The sequence below is a fragment of the Macaca thibetana genome, chromosome 2 (genome assembly GCF_024542745.1).
Source record: "Macaca thibetana thibetana isolate TM-01 chromosome 2, ASM2454274v1, whole genome shotgun sequence".
Lineage (NCBI taxonomy): Eukaryota > Metazoa > Chordata > Mammalia > Primates > Cercopithecidae > Macaca > Macaca thibetana.
In genome coordinates, this window is record NC_065579.1 from 22,690,692 (window position 1) to 22,706,628 (window position 15,937).

The 15,937-nt window shown below is 40.0% G+C and overlaps 2 protein-coding genes across 4 annotated transcripts in view; both read right to left on the reverse strand.

Annotated features, from left to right (window-relative positions):
• Nucleotides 1–15,937, reverse strand: part of OXSM (3-oxoacyl-ACP synthase, mitochondrial) — a 488,173-nt gene that overhangs the window by 378,714 nt on the left and 93,522 nt on the right. The window lies entirely within an intron of this gene.
• Nucleotides 1–15,937, reverse strand: part of RARB (retinoic acid receptor beta) — a 770,770-nt gene that overhangs the window by 181,752 nt on the left and 573,081 nt on the right. The gene's annotated exons all lie outside the window — the stretch shown is intronic.

A 15,937-nucleotide genomic window follows, 5' to 3' on the forward strand; every position in this document is an offset into this window, starting at 1 on the left:
TCGCGTTGGGCAATGGTTTCTTAGATATGGCACCAAAGTATGACACATTAAAAAAAACCAAAATAATTTGAACTTCATTATAATTTACAACTTCTATTCTTTGGAAGACTCTGCTAAAAGAATAAGAAGACAAATCATACAGCAGGATAAAAATTGTGCAAAGTGTAATCCCAGCACTTTGGGAGGCTGAGGCAGGTGGATCACCTGAGATCGGGAGTTCGAGACCAGCCTGGCCAACATGGTGAAGCCCTGTCTCTACTAAAAATACAAAAATTAGCTGGACATGGTGGCAGGTGCCTGTAATCCCAGCTTCTCGGGAAGCTGAGGCAGGAGAATTTCTTGAACCTGGGAGGTGGAGGTTGCAGTGAGCCGAGATCGCACCATTGCACTCCAGCCTGAGCAACAAGAGCAAAACTGTCTCAAAAAATTGTGCAAAGCATATATCAGATAATGGATTTGTAACCAGAATGTTAAAAATTTCAAAATTCAAAAATAACAAAGCAAGTACCCTTCTTCCAACTCTTACTGGGTAAACAATTTGAACAGAAAGGTCACTGAAAACATTATATATATGGCAAATAAACCTATGAAACAATGCTGAACATCATTAGTGATTAGGTAAACGCTAATTAGGTAAATGCCAATTAAAACCACAATGAGACACCCCTACATACCTATTGGAATTGCTAAAATTAAAAAGCCTGCCATACCAAGTATTGCTGTGAATGTGGAGAAACTAGAACTCTCATATACTGTTGCAAGAAATATAAAATCATAAACCAGTTTGAAAATTTCTTAAAAAGTTGAACATATACTTACCAAGTGATCCTGCCATTCCATTCCTAGGTATTTACTCAGGAGACATTAAGGCATATTTCTATTCAATAACATGAATGTTCATAGTAGCTTTATTTGTAGTAATAACCCCAAACTGGAAGCAACCCAACTGTCCATCAATAGATGAATTGGTAAAACAAATTGTGGTATATCCATACAATGGAAAGCTTCTTGGCAATAAAAAGGAATGAACTATTGATACATGCTACAGCATAAATGAATCTCATAATAATCATGCTGAGTGAAAGAAGACGGATACAATAGTAGCTAATGTATAATTTGATTTATGTAAAGAAATTCTAGGAAATGCAATCTAATATACGTGGCAGAAAGGAAATCAGTGGTTGCCTAGAGACAGGGCTTAGGGGAAAAGGGAGGGACAGGAGGGCAAGATTACAAAAGCACATGGACAAACTTCTGGGTGGTGGTGGTGGTGGATATGTTTATATCTTGATTATGGTAATGGCTTCACAGGTGTATGTGCACGTCAAAACTTACACATTTTACATTTTAAGAATGTGCAGTTTATTAAATGTCAATTACAACTCAATAAGATTGTCATGGAAAATAGTATTGGGCAAAATATTTAACAACCAGTATGCTACAGACAATAATCCTTGAGAATAAATGCAGAGCATGCCAGTGTGTTGCAGCTCAATGCCAACTAGCCTTGGTTGCAAAGGTGATCAACTTCATCGGTTATCCGGGAATAAAATGTAAGACCACATGCAGTAGCACTACACATCTACCAAAATGGCTAAAATTAAACAAACAAACAAAAACAAGATACCAAGGGCTGGTGAAGATATGGAGAAATCTAAATTTTCATACACTGCCAGTGGGAATGGAAATTTGCCCAACTATCTTGGAAAGCCATTTTTCAGTATCTACTGAAACCTAATATAGCTTCAAACTCTCATAGCTGATAATTCCATTTCTATGTATATACCCAATAAAAATGCATACATATGTTCATGTAAAAGGCATATACACAAAACATAATCATAACTGTACTAATCATAATAGCCCCAAAGACAAAACTACCCAAATATTTATCAAGAGAATGGATAAAAAATGTGATATATTCACACAATAGAAGACTATCCAGCAATGAGAACAAACTTCAACGATGTGCAATAGAGTGAATGAATGCCACAAACATAAAGTTGCATGATAAAAGACAAAAATACACAAAAAGTACAACTCTGATTCTATTCATATGAAGTTCAAAAAACATTAATGTTTTAGTTAATCTCATTAGAAGTGAGGATGTTGGTTACGTTTTAACCTATGTTGTTAAAAGTGAGGATACTGGTTATGTTTTAGTCAGGATTTAAGAAAAGGCACAAAGGAGCTTTTGGTGTTCTGGTCACATTTTTTCTTTCTTCTTCTCCTCCCTCCCCCCGACCCCGCCAAGAAGGAATTTCACTCTTTCACTCTTATTGCCCATGCTGGAGTACAATGGCACAATCTCGGTTCACCACAACCTCTGCCTCCCGGGTTCAAGTGATTCTCCTGCCTCAGCCTCCCGAGTAGCTAGGATTAGAGGCATGCGCTACCATGCCCAGCTAATTTTGTATTTTTAGTAGAGATGGGGTTGCTCCATGTTGGTCAGGCTGGTCTTGAACTCCCGACCTCAGATGATCTGCCCGCCTCGGCCTCCCAAAGTGCTGGGATTACAGGTATGAACCACTGCACCCGGCCCTTGGTCATGTTTTTTCTTGATCTGAGTGCTGGTTAACTGTTTGCGTTCAGTTGTAAAAAATAAGCTGTATACTTATGATTTATGTACTCCTTTCCATGAACGTTTTATTTCAATAAAAGTCTTTAGTTAAAAATAGAGTGGACAGATGACTCAGATTTAAAACAAACAAACAAACAAACAAACAAACAAACTCTCAATTGGCCCTGTAACTGAGAACGTTTGAAAACAAGTACTCTGGTCAACAGTCTTGAGAATGGAAGGAGCTCTCAACATGAGCAGGTCAGATACTGGGGGCTGGGAAAAGAGAAGCTGTGAGTCACCATAGAAGTAGCTTTATGTTTAACTCTAAAGATGTTAAACGTAAATTTGGATGAAACTGCATGCCACTATCTATATAACTAGGCCCCTTGGTTAACAGTAACATTCAATAATAATAATAAAAAAAAAAACCCCAAAGCCTCAATATATTAAGATGTAATTTTTATCTTTTAAATAAAGATCTGAGTGATTAAGTGCAGGATAAGGATGAGAATTTAAAAAGGAGGACAAAAGAAAAATAAAATATCTATTGTCCTCTAGTTCATTGCCTGCTGTCAAATCCCCAAAATGAAGCACTTTGACCACAAGTTTTATTAGAAGCCAAGAGCCATTAGATAATTTGCAGCCATTTCCAAGGAGTCTCCAGTTCTGTAATACCTCATAATGACTGCCCCTCATGCTACCTACAATTCCTGGAAGAAAGAGAACCTTTAACATCAGAATGGGTGATTCCACTTGCAGTTTTCCATTTCCCCGACATCAGCTACTTCTGCCCTCTTCCTACCTAGCCTTGCAGTCCCTACATGGCCTGTTGCACTGCCCTTCTTTCTCCAGGGTCCCCTGTTGTCTCTTCCAAAGTTGTCCCTGCATCTTTTGACTTGCTGGAAGTTGGGTAGTTTGGGACCTTCTCTCTGGATGTCCAGGGGTCACTGTCCTTCCAGCCAGTAAATTGTCCTTGTTTACACCAATTTACCAAGACAAAGGGGCTCTCAGGCCATAACCATCAAGGGCAGGTTCTTTGGCCTTGACTTACATTACTAGTTTTCAACCAGAGCAGTAATATTCCTCAGGCAATTTGAGTGTCTGGGAGATATTCTTGGTTGCTTCTTGAGGTCACTACTGGCATTTAGTGGGTGAGGCCAGAGAAGTCAGCTGTTCTATGCAATGAGGAACTCTCCACATCTCACACGACTTTAGAATGTAAGTGACTTGTGTAGATAAATAACCTGAGCCTAGAACCTAATTTCTTCTTACATACCCCCACACACTATTTTTTGTATGGTTTTAACACGCACTGGATCTCCCAAGATGGGATTACCTTGGGAGTTGAGGGAAAAGTGTGTTTTGTATTGTGTAGAATTTTACCAAGAGTTGTTTATCATTTCATAAAATCACTGATTCACTAAAATCTGATCTCTGTAGGACTGCATTGTAGCTGCTGCTTTCATATCAGCTCTACAAAAAGGCGTGAACGTGTGACTTCTTCATCTTATCTTCCAGAGTAGTTATGCCTAAGAATTTACATGTTAAAACATAAACTATTATAAATTTTCTTTCATTTTTTTCTATATATTATCAAGATGTGATGCTGATTAAAAAAGGTAGATTACATTATCTATGATTTCGATTTCAGAAAAGTATAGGATATGTTACAAAGTATTTACTGTATAAGGGACACTTTGGGTTCAAAGGGTAGGAATCCACTGATTTAAAGAAATAGCTCTAATTCCTCTGAAAATGTTTCAAATGCTTCTGTAAGGCCTTAACTTCCTAAACTTCTTATGCCAAATACAGGCTGACCTTTGCCCAGTGGTATGCTCCTAAACATTGAGCAAGTGCTGTCTGCAGAGCAGGGGTTGGGGCAGGGAGCAGGAATTGAGAGGGAAGGAGGAGAGAAGCCCTGATATGCAGTGTTTGCTGATTTCTGTGGTGTAAGTACTCTGAACGTGGCCCATTTCAAGAATCAAACAATATGGCATCACTGGACAAAGAGCTGTGTAGAGATACCAAAAATTAGTTCTTATAAACTTAACAGGTGAGAGGACCTGAGGACTCAGTATATGTTACATTTCTGCTTAGACACCCCGATATTTTCTGGGTCACTCTAACAGGGCTTAGGGGACTATAAGGCAAATTAAGCCAAAAAGAAAATAAACAAGTCTGAAATGTACATGGGAAAGAAACACAGATGTTACTAGGCTCAGCTAGTTCACTACTCAAGATTCAAAGTGAATAAATACAAGAATGAAATAATTCTTCATAAAGCTAGGAGATATCAGTTGTGATTCTAGGATAAAAAGAACTGCCTTGTTCAGATGAGAACTAAAGGACACGGCAATATGTTCCTAACATTTATTCTGCTGCCAGCTTGAGGGAAAATATGAGAGACAGATTTGTGATATGGTTTAAAGGCAGCACCTGAGAAGCCCCATTTAATTCACCAGGCACTGGAAATTTATGGGAGGCAGACTACGCCTACTCATTTGTATCTTAGCTTCTATGTATTTGCTAATCAAAGAAAGGGCCAGCTATTGTGATAGACTAACCCACACTCTGTTGTCCTGTTATCGGTCATTTTCAGAACTTAGGGAATCTGTTTGGCCTAATTAAAAAATCTCATCGAGAGAGTGATGAATGGATTATGGGCTAAGAGAATGAATGAAAACAAGAACTGGGTTGGTATAAGCAGTGCTAAGGCACGAAAAAATTGTCAAGATCTAAAGCAATGGGAAACTGATACATACACTCTTGTCTGATTTAGGATTTGTCTAGGGGCAAAATTAGCAATATTTTGATTGTTTCTGCAACTCCCTGATAAAGAACACTGAAGGATTCCTGGGATGTAAAAGTAAGACACCATTGTATAAAAGGCATTAAAGTACTTTTGGAATCTATGGTGACACGTGCAGTAAAAGTTTGGAAAGGAAATGTGGGGAGTTGCTCAGTCGGCTTGCACATGGACTGAAGTTTTACTGGCTACTTTGAATTCTGCATATTATTACAGAGATCACCAACACAAAGTCCTTTGTAATAATTTTGCACAGTTTGCACTCTGTATACCTCTTTACTGCTTTTATGTTTTCGGAAAATTCAAACATAGTCCCACATTAAAGGTATTACTGGCCAATATTAAAAGGTGTAAGACTCTGGGGTTTCACATTCTCTATGAGCCCTAAATATTCAAGGTGACCGGAGAAGGTTCTTACACCCTATGGAACTACAGAGTTAACACAAATTTTGAATAAATTGAGTCTATGATGAATGTGTTCTGAACATGAAAAAGTTTACAATGACTATCAACCAGGAAAATGTGCAACCCCAGCAGATGATGGCATATGGTGTGCGAGCTGATGAGGAGGAGGAGGTTTGCAGAGCCTTTGCTAACAGATGCTCAATGACAAAAGAAAAGTCAGTGGTAAGGTCTCTTGGGAAAACAACAAGAAAACATAGGTGAAAATTTTTTCTTTTTTTTTTTTTTAATTAATTTATTATTATTATACTTTAAGTTGTAGGGTACATGTGCATAACGTGCAGGTTTGTTACATATGTATACTTGTGCCATGTTGGTGTGCTGCACCCATCAACTCGTCATTTACATCAGGTATAACTCCCAATGCAATCCCTCCCCCCTCCCCCCTCCCCATGATAGGCCCCTGTGTGTGATGTTCCCCTTCCTGAGTCCAAGTGATCTCATTGTTCAGTTCCCACCTATGAGTGAGAACATGCGGTGTTTGGTTTTCTGTTCTTGTGATAGTTTGCTAAGAATGATGGTTTCCAGCTGCATCCATGTCCCTACAAAGGACACAAACTCATCCTTTTTTATGGCTGCATAGTATTCCATGGTGTATATGTGCCACATTTTCTTAATCCAATCTGTCACTGATGGACATTTGGGTTGATTCCAAGTCTTTGCTATTGTGAATAGTGCTGCAATAAACATACGTGTGCATGTGTCTTTATAGCAGCATAATTTATAATCCTTTGGGTATATACCCAGTAATGGGATGGCTGGGTCATATGGTACATCTAGTTCTAGATCCTTGAGGAATCGCCATACTGTTTTCCATAATGGTTGAACTAGTTTACAATCCCACCAACAGTGTAAAAGTGTTCCTATTTCTCCACATCCTCTCCAGCACCTGTTGTTTCCTGACTTTTTAATGATCGCCATTCTAACTGGTGTGAGATGGTATCTCATTGTGGTTTTGATTTGCATTTCTCTGATGGCCAGTGATGATGAGCATTTTTTCATGTGTCTGTTGGCTGTATGAATGTCTTCTTTTGAGAAGTGTCTGTTCATATCTTTTGCCCACTTTTTGATGGGGTTGTTCGTTTTTTTCTTGTAAATTTGTTTGAGTTCTTGGTAGGTTCTGGATATTAGCCCTTTGTCAGATGAGTAGATTGCAAAAATTTTCTCCCATTCTGTAGGTTGCCTGTTCACTCTGATGGTAGTTTCTTTTGCTGTGCAGAAGCTCTTTAGTTTAAAGAGATCCCATTTGTCAATTTTGGCTTTTGCTGCCGTTGCTTTTGGTGTTTTAGACATGAAGTCTTTGCCCATGCCTATGTCCTGAATGGTACTACCTAGGTTTTCCTCTAGGATTTTTATGGTATTAGGTCTAACATTTAAGTCTCTAATCCATCTTGAATTAATTTTCGTATAAGGAGTAAGGAAAGGATCCAGTTTCAGCTTTCTACTTATGGCTAGCCAATTTTCCCAGCACCATTTATTAAATAGGGAATCCTTTCCCCATTTCTTGTTTCTCTCAGGTTTGTCAAAGATCAGATGGCTGTAGATGTGTGGTATTATTTCTGAGGACTCTGTTCTGTTCCATTGGTCTATATCTCTGTTTTGGTACCAGTACCATGCTGTTTTGGTTACTGTAGCCTTGTAGTATAGTTTGAAGTCAGGTAGCGTGATGCCTCCAGCTTTGTTCTTTTGACTTAGGATTGTCTTGGAGATGCGGGCTCTTTTTTGGTTCCATATGAACTTTAAAGCCGTTTTTTTTTTTTTTCTGTGAAGAAACTCATTGGTAGCTTGATGGGGATGGCATTGAATCTATAAATTACCTTGGGCAGTATGGCCATTTTCACGATATTGATTCTTCCTATCCATGAGCATGGTATGTTCTTCCATTTGTTTGTGTCCTCTTTGATTTCACTGAGCAGTGGTTTGTAGTTCTCCTTGAAGAGGTCCTTTACATCCCTTGTAAGTTGGATTCCTAGGTATTTTATTCTCTTTGAAGCAATTGCGAATGGAAGTTCATTCCTGATTTGGCTCTCTGTTTGTCTGTTACTGGTGTATAAGAATGCTTGTGATTTTTGCACATTAATTTTGTATCCTGAGACTTTGCTGAAGTTGCTTATCAGCTTAAGGAGATTTTGGGCTGAGACAATGGGGTTTTCTAAATATACAATCATGTCATCTGCAAACAGGGACAGTTTGACTTCTTCTTTTCCTAACTGAATACCCTTGATTTCTTTCTCTTGCCTAATTGCCCTAGCCAGAACTTCCAGCACTATGTTGAATAGGAGTGGTGAGAGAGGGCATCCCTGTCTTGTGCCAGTTTTCAAAGGGAATTTTTCCAGTTTTTGCCCATTCAGTATGATGATATTGGCTGTGGGTTTGTCATAAATAGCTCTTATTATTTTGAGGTACGTTCCATCAATACCGAATTTATTGAGCGTTTTTAGCATGAAGGGCTGTTGAATTTTGTCAAAAGCCTTTTCTGCATCTATTGAGATAATCATGTGGTTCTTGTCTTTGGTTCTGTTTATATGCTGGATTATGTTTATTGATTTGTGAATGTTGAACCAGCCTTGCATCCCAGGGATGAAGCCCACTTGATCATGGTGGATAAGCTTTTTGATGTGTTGCTGAATCCGGTTTGCCAGTATTTTATTGAGGATTTTTGCATCGATGTTCATCAGGGATATTGGTCTAAAATTCTCTTTTTTTGTTGTGTCTCTGCCAGGCTTTGGTATCAGGATGATGTTGGCCTCATAAAATGAGTTAGGGAGGAGTCCCTCTTTTTCTATTGATTGGAATAGTTTCAGAAGGAATGGTACCAACTCCTCCTTATACCTCTGGTAGAATTCAGCTGTGAATCCATCTGGTCCTGGACTTTTTTTGGTTGGTAGGCTATTAATTATTGCCTCAATTTCAGAGCCTACTATTGGTCTATTCAGGGATTCAACTTCTTCCTGGTTTAGTCTTGGAAGAGTGTAAGTGTCCAGGAAATTATCCATTTCTTCTAGATTTTCCAGTTTATTTGCGTAGAGGTGTTTATAGTGTTCTCTGATGGTAGTTTGTATTTCTGTGGGGTCGGTGGTGATATCCCCTTTATCATTTTTAATTGCGTCGATTTGATTCTTCTCTCTTTTCTTCTTTATTAGTCTTGCTAGTGGTCTGTCAATTTTGTTGATATTTTCAAAAAACCAACTCCTGGATTCATTGATTTTTTGGAGAGTTTTTTGTGTCTCTATCTCCTTCAGTTCTGCTCTGATCTTAGTTATTTCTTGCCTTCTGCTAGCTTTCGAATGTGTTTGCTCTTGCTTCTCTAGTTCTTTTAATTGCGATGTTAGAGTGTCAATTTTAGATCTTTCCTGCTTTCTCTTGTGGGCATTTAGTGCTATAAATTTCCCCCTACACACTGCTTTAAATGTGTCCCAGAGATTCTGGTATGTTGTATCTTTGTTCTCATTGGTTTCAAAGAACATCTTTATTTCTGCCTTCATTTCATTATGTACCCAGTAGTCATTCAGGAGAAGGTTGTTCAGTTTCCATGTAGTTGAGCGGTTTTGATTGAGTTTCTTAGTCCTGAGTTCTAGTTTGATTGCACTGTGGTCTGAGAGACAGTTTGTTATAATTTCTGTTCTTGTACATTTGCTGAGGAGTGCTTTACTTCCAATTACGTGGTCGATTTTGGAGTAAGTACGATGTGGTGCTGAGAAGAATGTATATTCTGTTGATTTGGGGTGGAGAGTTCTATAGATGTCTATTAGGTGTGCTTGCTGCAGAGATGAGTTCAATTCCTGGATATCCTTGTTAACTTTCTGTCTCGTTGATCTGTCTAATGTTGACAGTGGAGTGTTGAAGTCTCCCATTATTATTGTATGGGAGTCTAAGTCTCTTTGTAAGTCTCTAAGGACTTGCTTGATGAATCTGGGTGCTCCTGTATTGGGTGCATATATATTTAGGATAGTTAGCTCTTCCTGTTGAATTGATCCCTTTACCATTATGTAATGGCCTTCTTTGTCTCTTTTGATCTTTGATGGTTTAAAGTCTGTTTTATCAGAGACTAGTATTGCAACCCCCGCTTTTTTTTGTTCTCCATTTGCTTGGTAAATCTTCCTCCATCCCTTTATTTTGAGCCTATGTATGTCTCTGCGTGTGAGATGGGTCTCCTGAATACAGCAGACTGATGGGTCTTGACTCTTTATCCAGTTTGCCAGTCTGTGTCTTTTAATTGGAGCATTTAGTCCATTTACATTTAAGGTTAAGATTGTTATGTGTGAACTTGAGTCTGCCATTATGATATTAACTGGTTATTTTGCTCGTTAGTTGATGCAGTTTCTTCCTAGCCTCGATGGTCTTTACATTTTGGCATGTTTTTGCAATGGCTGGTACCGGTTGTTCCTTTCCATGTTTAGTGCTTCCTTCAGGGTCTCTTGTAAGGCAGGCCTAGTGGTGACAAAATCTCTAAGTATTTGCTTATCTGTAAAGGATTTTATTTCTCCTTCACTTATGAAACTTAGTTTGGCTGGATATGAAATTCTGGGTTTAAAATTCTTTTCTTTAAGAATGTTGAATATTGGCGAAAATTTTTTCTTATGTCAGTGAAAGATATTAATGAACTACACATTTTTTCTCTGCTATTAAGGAACAAGGAATGGTGAGCTCATGGCAATGGGCTTAGGTCACTGAAGTCAGTGAGTACCAGGTTACTGGAACCTGCTGCGTTGGCACTCTCATACTTGAGCATTTAACAACATCACAGCTTTTATTGTTATTATTATTATTTTTAGACAGAGTACTGTTGTGTTGCCTAGGCTGGAGTGCAGTGGCACGGTCTCAGCTCACTGCAACCTCTGCCTCCTGGGTTCAAGCGATTCTCCTGCCTCAGCCTCCCGAGTAGCTGGGACTACAAGCACCCACCATCGTGCCCGGCTAATTTTTGTATTTTTAGTACAGACAGGGTTTCGCCATGTTGGCCAGGCTGGTCTTGAACTCCTGACTGCGTGATCCACTCACCTCGGCCTCCCAAAGTGCTGAGATTACAGGCGCAAGCCAGCGCACCTGGCTCTGTTATTATTTTTTAAGTGCCATGGTGGCATATACCTTGTTGTTGCTTGACATGCCTGCCTCCTGGAGCCAGGCAAGTCTTCCCTTAGCAATTCTTTAATGGAAAAAGAACTGGTAACACTAGAAACCTTGCATAAATCACAACTCCAATTTTCTTATGGCCACTGTGTGGAGTGGTGTCAGCTGTTTGCAGCCTGATATGGTTTGGATTTGTGTCCCCACCCAAATTAGAGAAGGGGCCTGGTGGGAGGTAACTGGATTATGGGGGTGGATTTCCCCCTTACTGTTCTCATGATAGTGAGTTCTCATGAGATCTGATAGTTTAAAAGTGTGTGGCACTTCTCCCTTTGTTCTTTCTCTCTCCCGCTTGGCCATGGGAAGATGTGCCCTGCTTCCCCTCCGTCTTCCGCCATGATTGTAAGTTTCCTGAGGCCGCTCTAGCCATGCAGAAATGTGAGTCAATTAAACCTCTCTTCTTCATAAATTACCCAGTCTCAGGTAGTTCTTTACAGCAATGTGAGAATGCACTAATACATAGCCCATTGTTAGATGTTACTGAGGAATCCAGAAATGAGAGACAGAGCCTGTTCAGTGTAGTTGATGAAAGATGATATATGTTATATTTTTATCTTGGGTTGGGTTCCCCCAGAAACAGACATCGAGACAAGGTTTTGAGTTTAAGTGGTTTATACGGAAAATCTAAGAAAGCAGTGAAAGGTAAGTGGGGAAGTGAGACAGCAAAGAGATGGGGACAATAAAAGGTGTGTTATTGAGAAGTTACCACTGTGGGCAACTGGAGTTCGATCCTGCTGGGGATCTTGGGAGACATGAAGTGTATACTTGGGAGTTATCCTCCTAAAAGGGCAAGAGAGCTTGAGGATTTATCCACCAATTCCCCATCTTCTTGTTTAGGGCTATTTAATTTTCTTACACTTCCAGCTTATGCTGCATGAGGATCAAGGATATTCTCATGGCCAGGGAAAAAAGCCTTCATGCAGAGAACTGAAGGTATTCACAGTAAGCAGCTTTTGACATGTAGAAGGGAGGGTAAAAGGGACTCTGATAGTTATCTGCAACTCTGTATGTGTGCCTGTGTGACTGCTCGTGTGCGGACGCATGTGCACATGTGCAGAGATATAAAACGAGGTAGATTTTCAAGAACGGAACTAAGATAGGCATAAAAAGGGGCAAGGTCACAGCCAGTAGGTGGGATAGTGTGCTCAAAGGGGCAGAAATGCAATATCCAAAGTAGAATCAGGGATGATGATAATTATTGTGCCTTTGAGAACCTACAATATTTAAGCAGGCCTCTTGTAAATGTGAAGTGTCCTCCCTAGCATCATTCAAGGTAAGGATTATTATTCTCAAATATGATGATGAAACTGAATTTTAGTTACATTATCCCAAATCTCAATGCCTAATGGCCAAACCAGAATTTGCAGTCTTTTTCTAAAGACTGCAGTTTTCTTGACTACCATGCTGCCTAGTACCCCCATTTGTCTGTTTGTAGTGACATCTCCAGAAGCTATCAGGAAGTTAGGTTCTGTGGAGGAACATATAAAATACTGGACTATAGACAGTGGGGAACTGCTGAAGGCATTTTGAAGAGAGAAGCACATGATGTGGCTGGCGAAATATCTGGAAAAGATTGGCTGAATGCAGCCAGTTAGGTAACTGTAAAAATTTGTGGGTGGTAAAAATAGGAAAAATGACAATTGTGAAAGACAATATTTACTCCAGAAAATGTTACAGAATTTGGAACTCATTCCACATTAAAGGCAGAGAGAAGGAAGCGAAGATAACTTAGAGGCATCAAAACAAAGGGCAGGTGGGAATGATAAGCAGCCATCGCGATGCCTTGGTACGAAGGACGAGCTCAGTTGTTTTCACTCTGGGTTGAGGCAATGTAAAGTATGTGAGCACAAGCTCGTGGTGTGACGGTGGTAGCTGTGGCCTCTGCCATCCTGCTCCCTACTGTGCCTGATCTGGCTTTAAGGCAGATGCCCTTTCTCCCTTCATCCCCATTATGCACTTAATTGTGTTTCCTAAAATTTATATGCTGAAGTCCCAACCTCCAGTGTCTCAGAATATACTTGTATTTAGCAACAAGGTCTTTAAAGAAGTGATTGAATGAAAACGGGGTGTTAGGGTGAAGTCCTAATCCAGTATGACAAGATTATCCAATATCCTTATAAGAAGAGGAGGAGACACTAGGAGTGTGCACACACAGAGGACATCATGTGAGGACAAAGCAGTGAGAAGGCAGCCAGCTGCAAGCCAAGGAGAAGGGTCGCAGGAGAGACCAACCCCGCTGGCACCTTGATCTTGGACGTTTAGCCTCTAATACTGTGATACAATTCTGTTGTTTGAGCCACCCAGTCTTTGGAATTTTGTTATGGCAGCCTGAGCAGACAAATACAATCCCTGATGGAGTTGCGTGCTTCTTCGGAGTGAATGCCCTTCGTGTATACAGGAGGACAACTCTTCCGGCTCACAGCGATCCCTTCCTGGAACCTCCAAATAATGTTTGGAGCACATCCAAAAGATGGGTATGTACATCCGCGACCCGAATGTGGCCAGCCGTGGATATGGACAGATGCCCGGTCATGTTGGTGAAGGTCAGAGTCACAGGAATAGAGAGATAGCAATCACAGGAAAAAGAAAGTAATGAGAAAAAAGATGGCCAGTTCTTATGGTTAGAGGATGGGAGCCCTCTAAAGCAGGAAGAGAAGGAATACTCTTGGGATAGTGACCACAGTATTACTGCTACTAATGTCAACACCAAACGTGTGTCAACAGTGCCCTTGGCTCATGCCGTCCCTCTGGACAGTCTTCACGCTTTCTCATTAGTGTCCTGCCCCTCCACCAAGAGCTGGCTCCTATGCCACATCTTCCATGAAACCCCTTGACCAAGATAACAGAAGTACTTTCTTATTCCTTTGAACTTTCAGAGCAGCACTGTCCAGTAAAACTTTCTGTGATGACAGAAATATCTGCGCCCTGTAATAATGCATCATTAGCCACATGCAGCTACTGAACACAAGGAATGAAGATACTGTCACTGAACAACAGAATTTTTTATTTCATTTCATTTAAATTTAAATAGCCACGTGTGGTTAGTGGTGAACATATTTCACAACACAGATCTAGAATGTTTACTGTGGCATTCCGGGACTCACCCCACATTGCCTTGAATGATGGTTTTATCTTTGTACATGACATTCTCTAGCCCCATAGCAAGACAGGTGAGAGCAGAGCAGTTCTCTTAAGTAAGTTTGTATTTCCACAACACCAAACTCAAGACCTGATGTATAGCAATGCTTACAATATGTTTGCAAGCATATTCACGGCTATCATTTTGTCTTATTAATATAGCAGTTGTTTGTTAGTTTGCTTAATAGAGACAGGGTCTCACTATGTTGCCCAGGTTGGTCTCAAACTCCTGGCCTCAAGTAATCCTCCTGCCACAGCCAAACTCCTGGCCTCAAGCAATCCTCCTGCCACAAACCCAAAGTGCTGGGATTACAGTCATGAACCATTGTGCCCAGCCAGTATAGCAGATTATTTGTCAATCTTGTGGCTCAAAAGAAAAAGCTTTCAATGACTTTCATGCATTCCACTAAATGCTAGGTCTCTGCTCCAGTCTCTGGGGATTAAGGGATGGTTAAAAAATAGCTTTGGCCTCTCAGGGCTTACATCTCATGGAGCAAGCAGAGACATGAAACCTGCAAATGCCATTGAACCAGACCTATAGTTGGCCTAATGGGATTTAGAAATTATATTCCTGGCATTTCTCTTTCAGGTCCCCATATAATAAATTTTCTTTTCTGCAGATAGAAAAAAAGAAGATAGAATAAATGCTGACTGGGCATAAGACCTACTGGGTTACTGAAAAAAAAAAGTAGTGAGTACATTTAATTATTTCAGAAGCAATCAACAACTGGGTTGGCGGTTCAGTAGGTATAAAGAGGAATTTGGTATGATGTTTCAGAACAGAAACAACAAAAATCTTCACTTGTGTCATGTAACTGCAACGTGAGTCTAACTACATCACAAAAAGGTTTTCTCTTTGTGGGCAACCCTTGAAATACAGAGACCATGCCTAATTTATTGGCATTTTCTTCTGCCCCATGCCCCTGCTTCCACTGCCAGTCCCTAAGCCGAGAACCTTACAAACAGCAGGCGCTCAAAAAATGTTTGAGCATCTACTCAAACTCTCCTCTTCATAGTTCCTGAATAGTGAAAAATACTATGTTTACCTTCTCTACCTTGGGTCAATTATTTATTCCCTAGAATCATATCCTTCAAAAAAATGGAGAATATTAAATTAGCCCTCAGGTCTCCCTTTAGCCTAGTCAGAAGTAACTCTTGGAAAAAATAGTGGCTCCAGGGAATTAAAGGCAAATAAGCATTAGCAAGTCAACTTTCTACCAAGGAGTGAGTTACTGTTGGCTACACAGCACTCCAGGCCAGTTAAGCTAACCCTGTTGGAATGTTAAACAGAGTGCAGCCAACACCTTGTAAATGTGGAAGGAAACCGTCAGGGCTTTGCCAGGACTGCTCATCAGTGAGAAGGTCCCCTGGAAAGAATGAAGTAACAAAGAGCACTGAAAAAAGTGTAAAGCAACCTGAGAATCCAGTGACACGTTGACAAATATCACTCCTCGCTGCTTTCCTCAAATCAAAACCAAGCAGTTGAAGCACGAGCAGTTTCTATATAAGATTTTCACTGTCCAAGATTACGCTCTTCCTTACCCTATCAGCAGCCTCTGAAAGGCTCCAGGTGGATCCTGTCCAGGAAAAAAAAAAAATCCTGAAATATTGAGTAAAAAGTTATTAGGGAGGCTTTGGCCTATAACTATAAGCTTCTGGAAAAAAAATACCCCCCCGCTTTTTTTTAAGAAAAAGAAATTCACAGCTTGTGACACTTGGCATCTTTTTTTTTTTTCTTAATGAAGATGATGGCCAATTTCATAAAAGAAAAAGAAATGAAAGTAACAGCGCTAAATAACAGTGCTCAAATGTCAAAGAAGCCACATTTTTTTTCCAGGAAA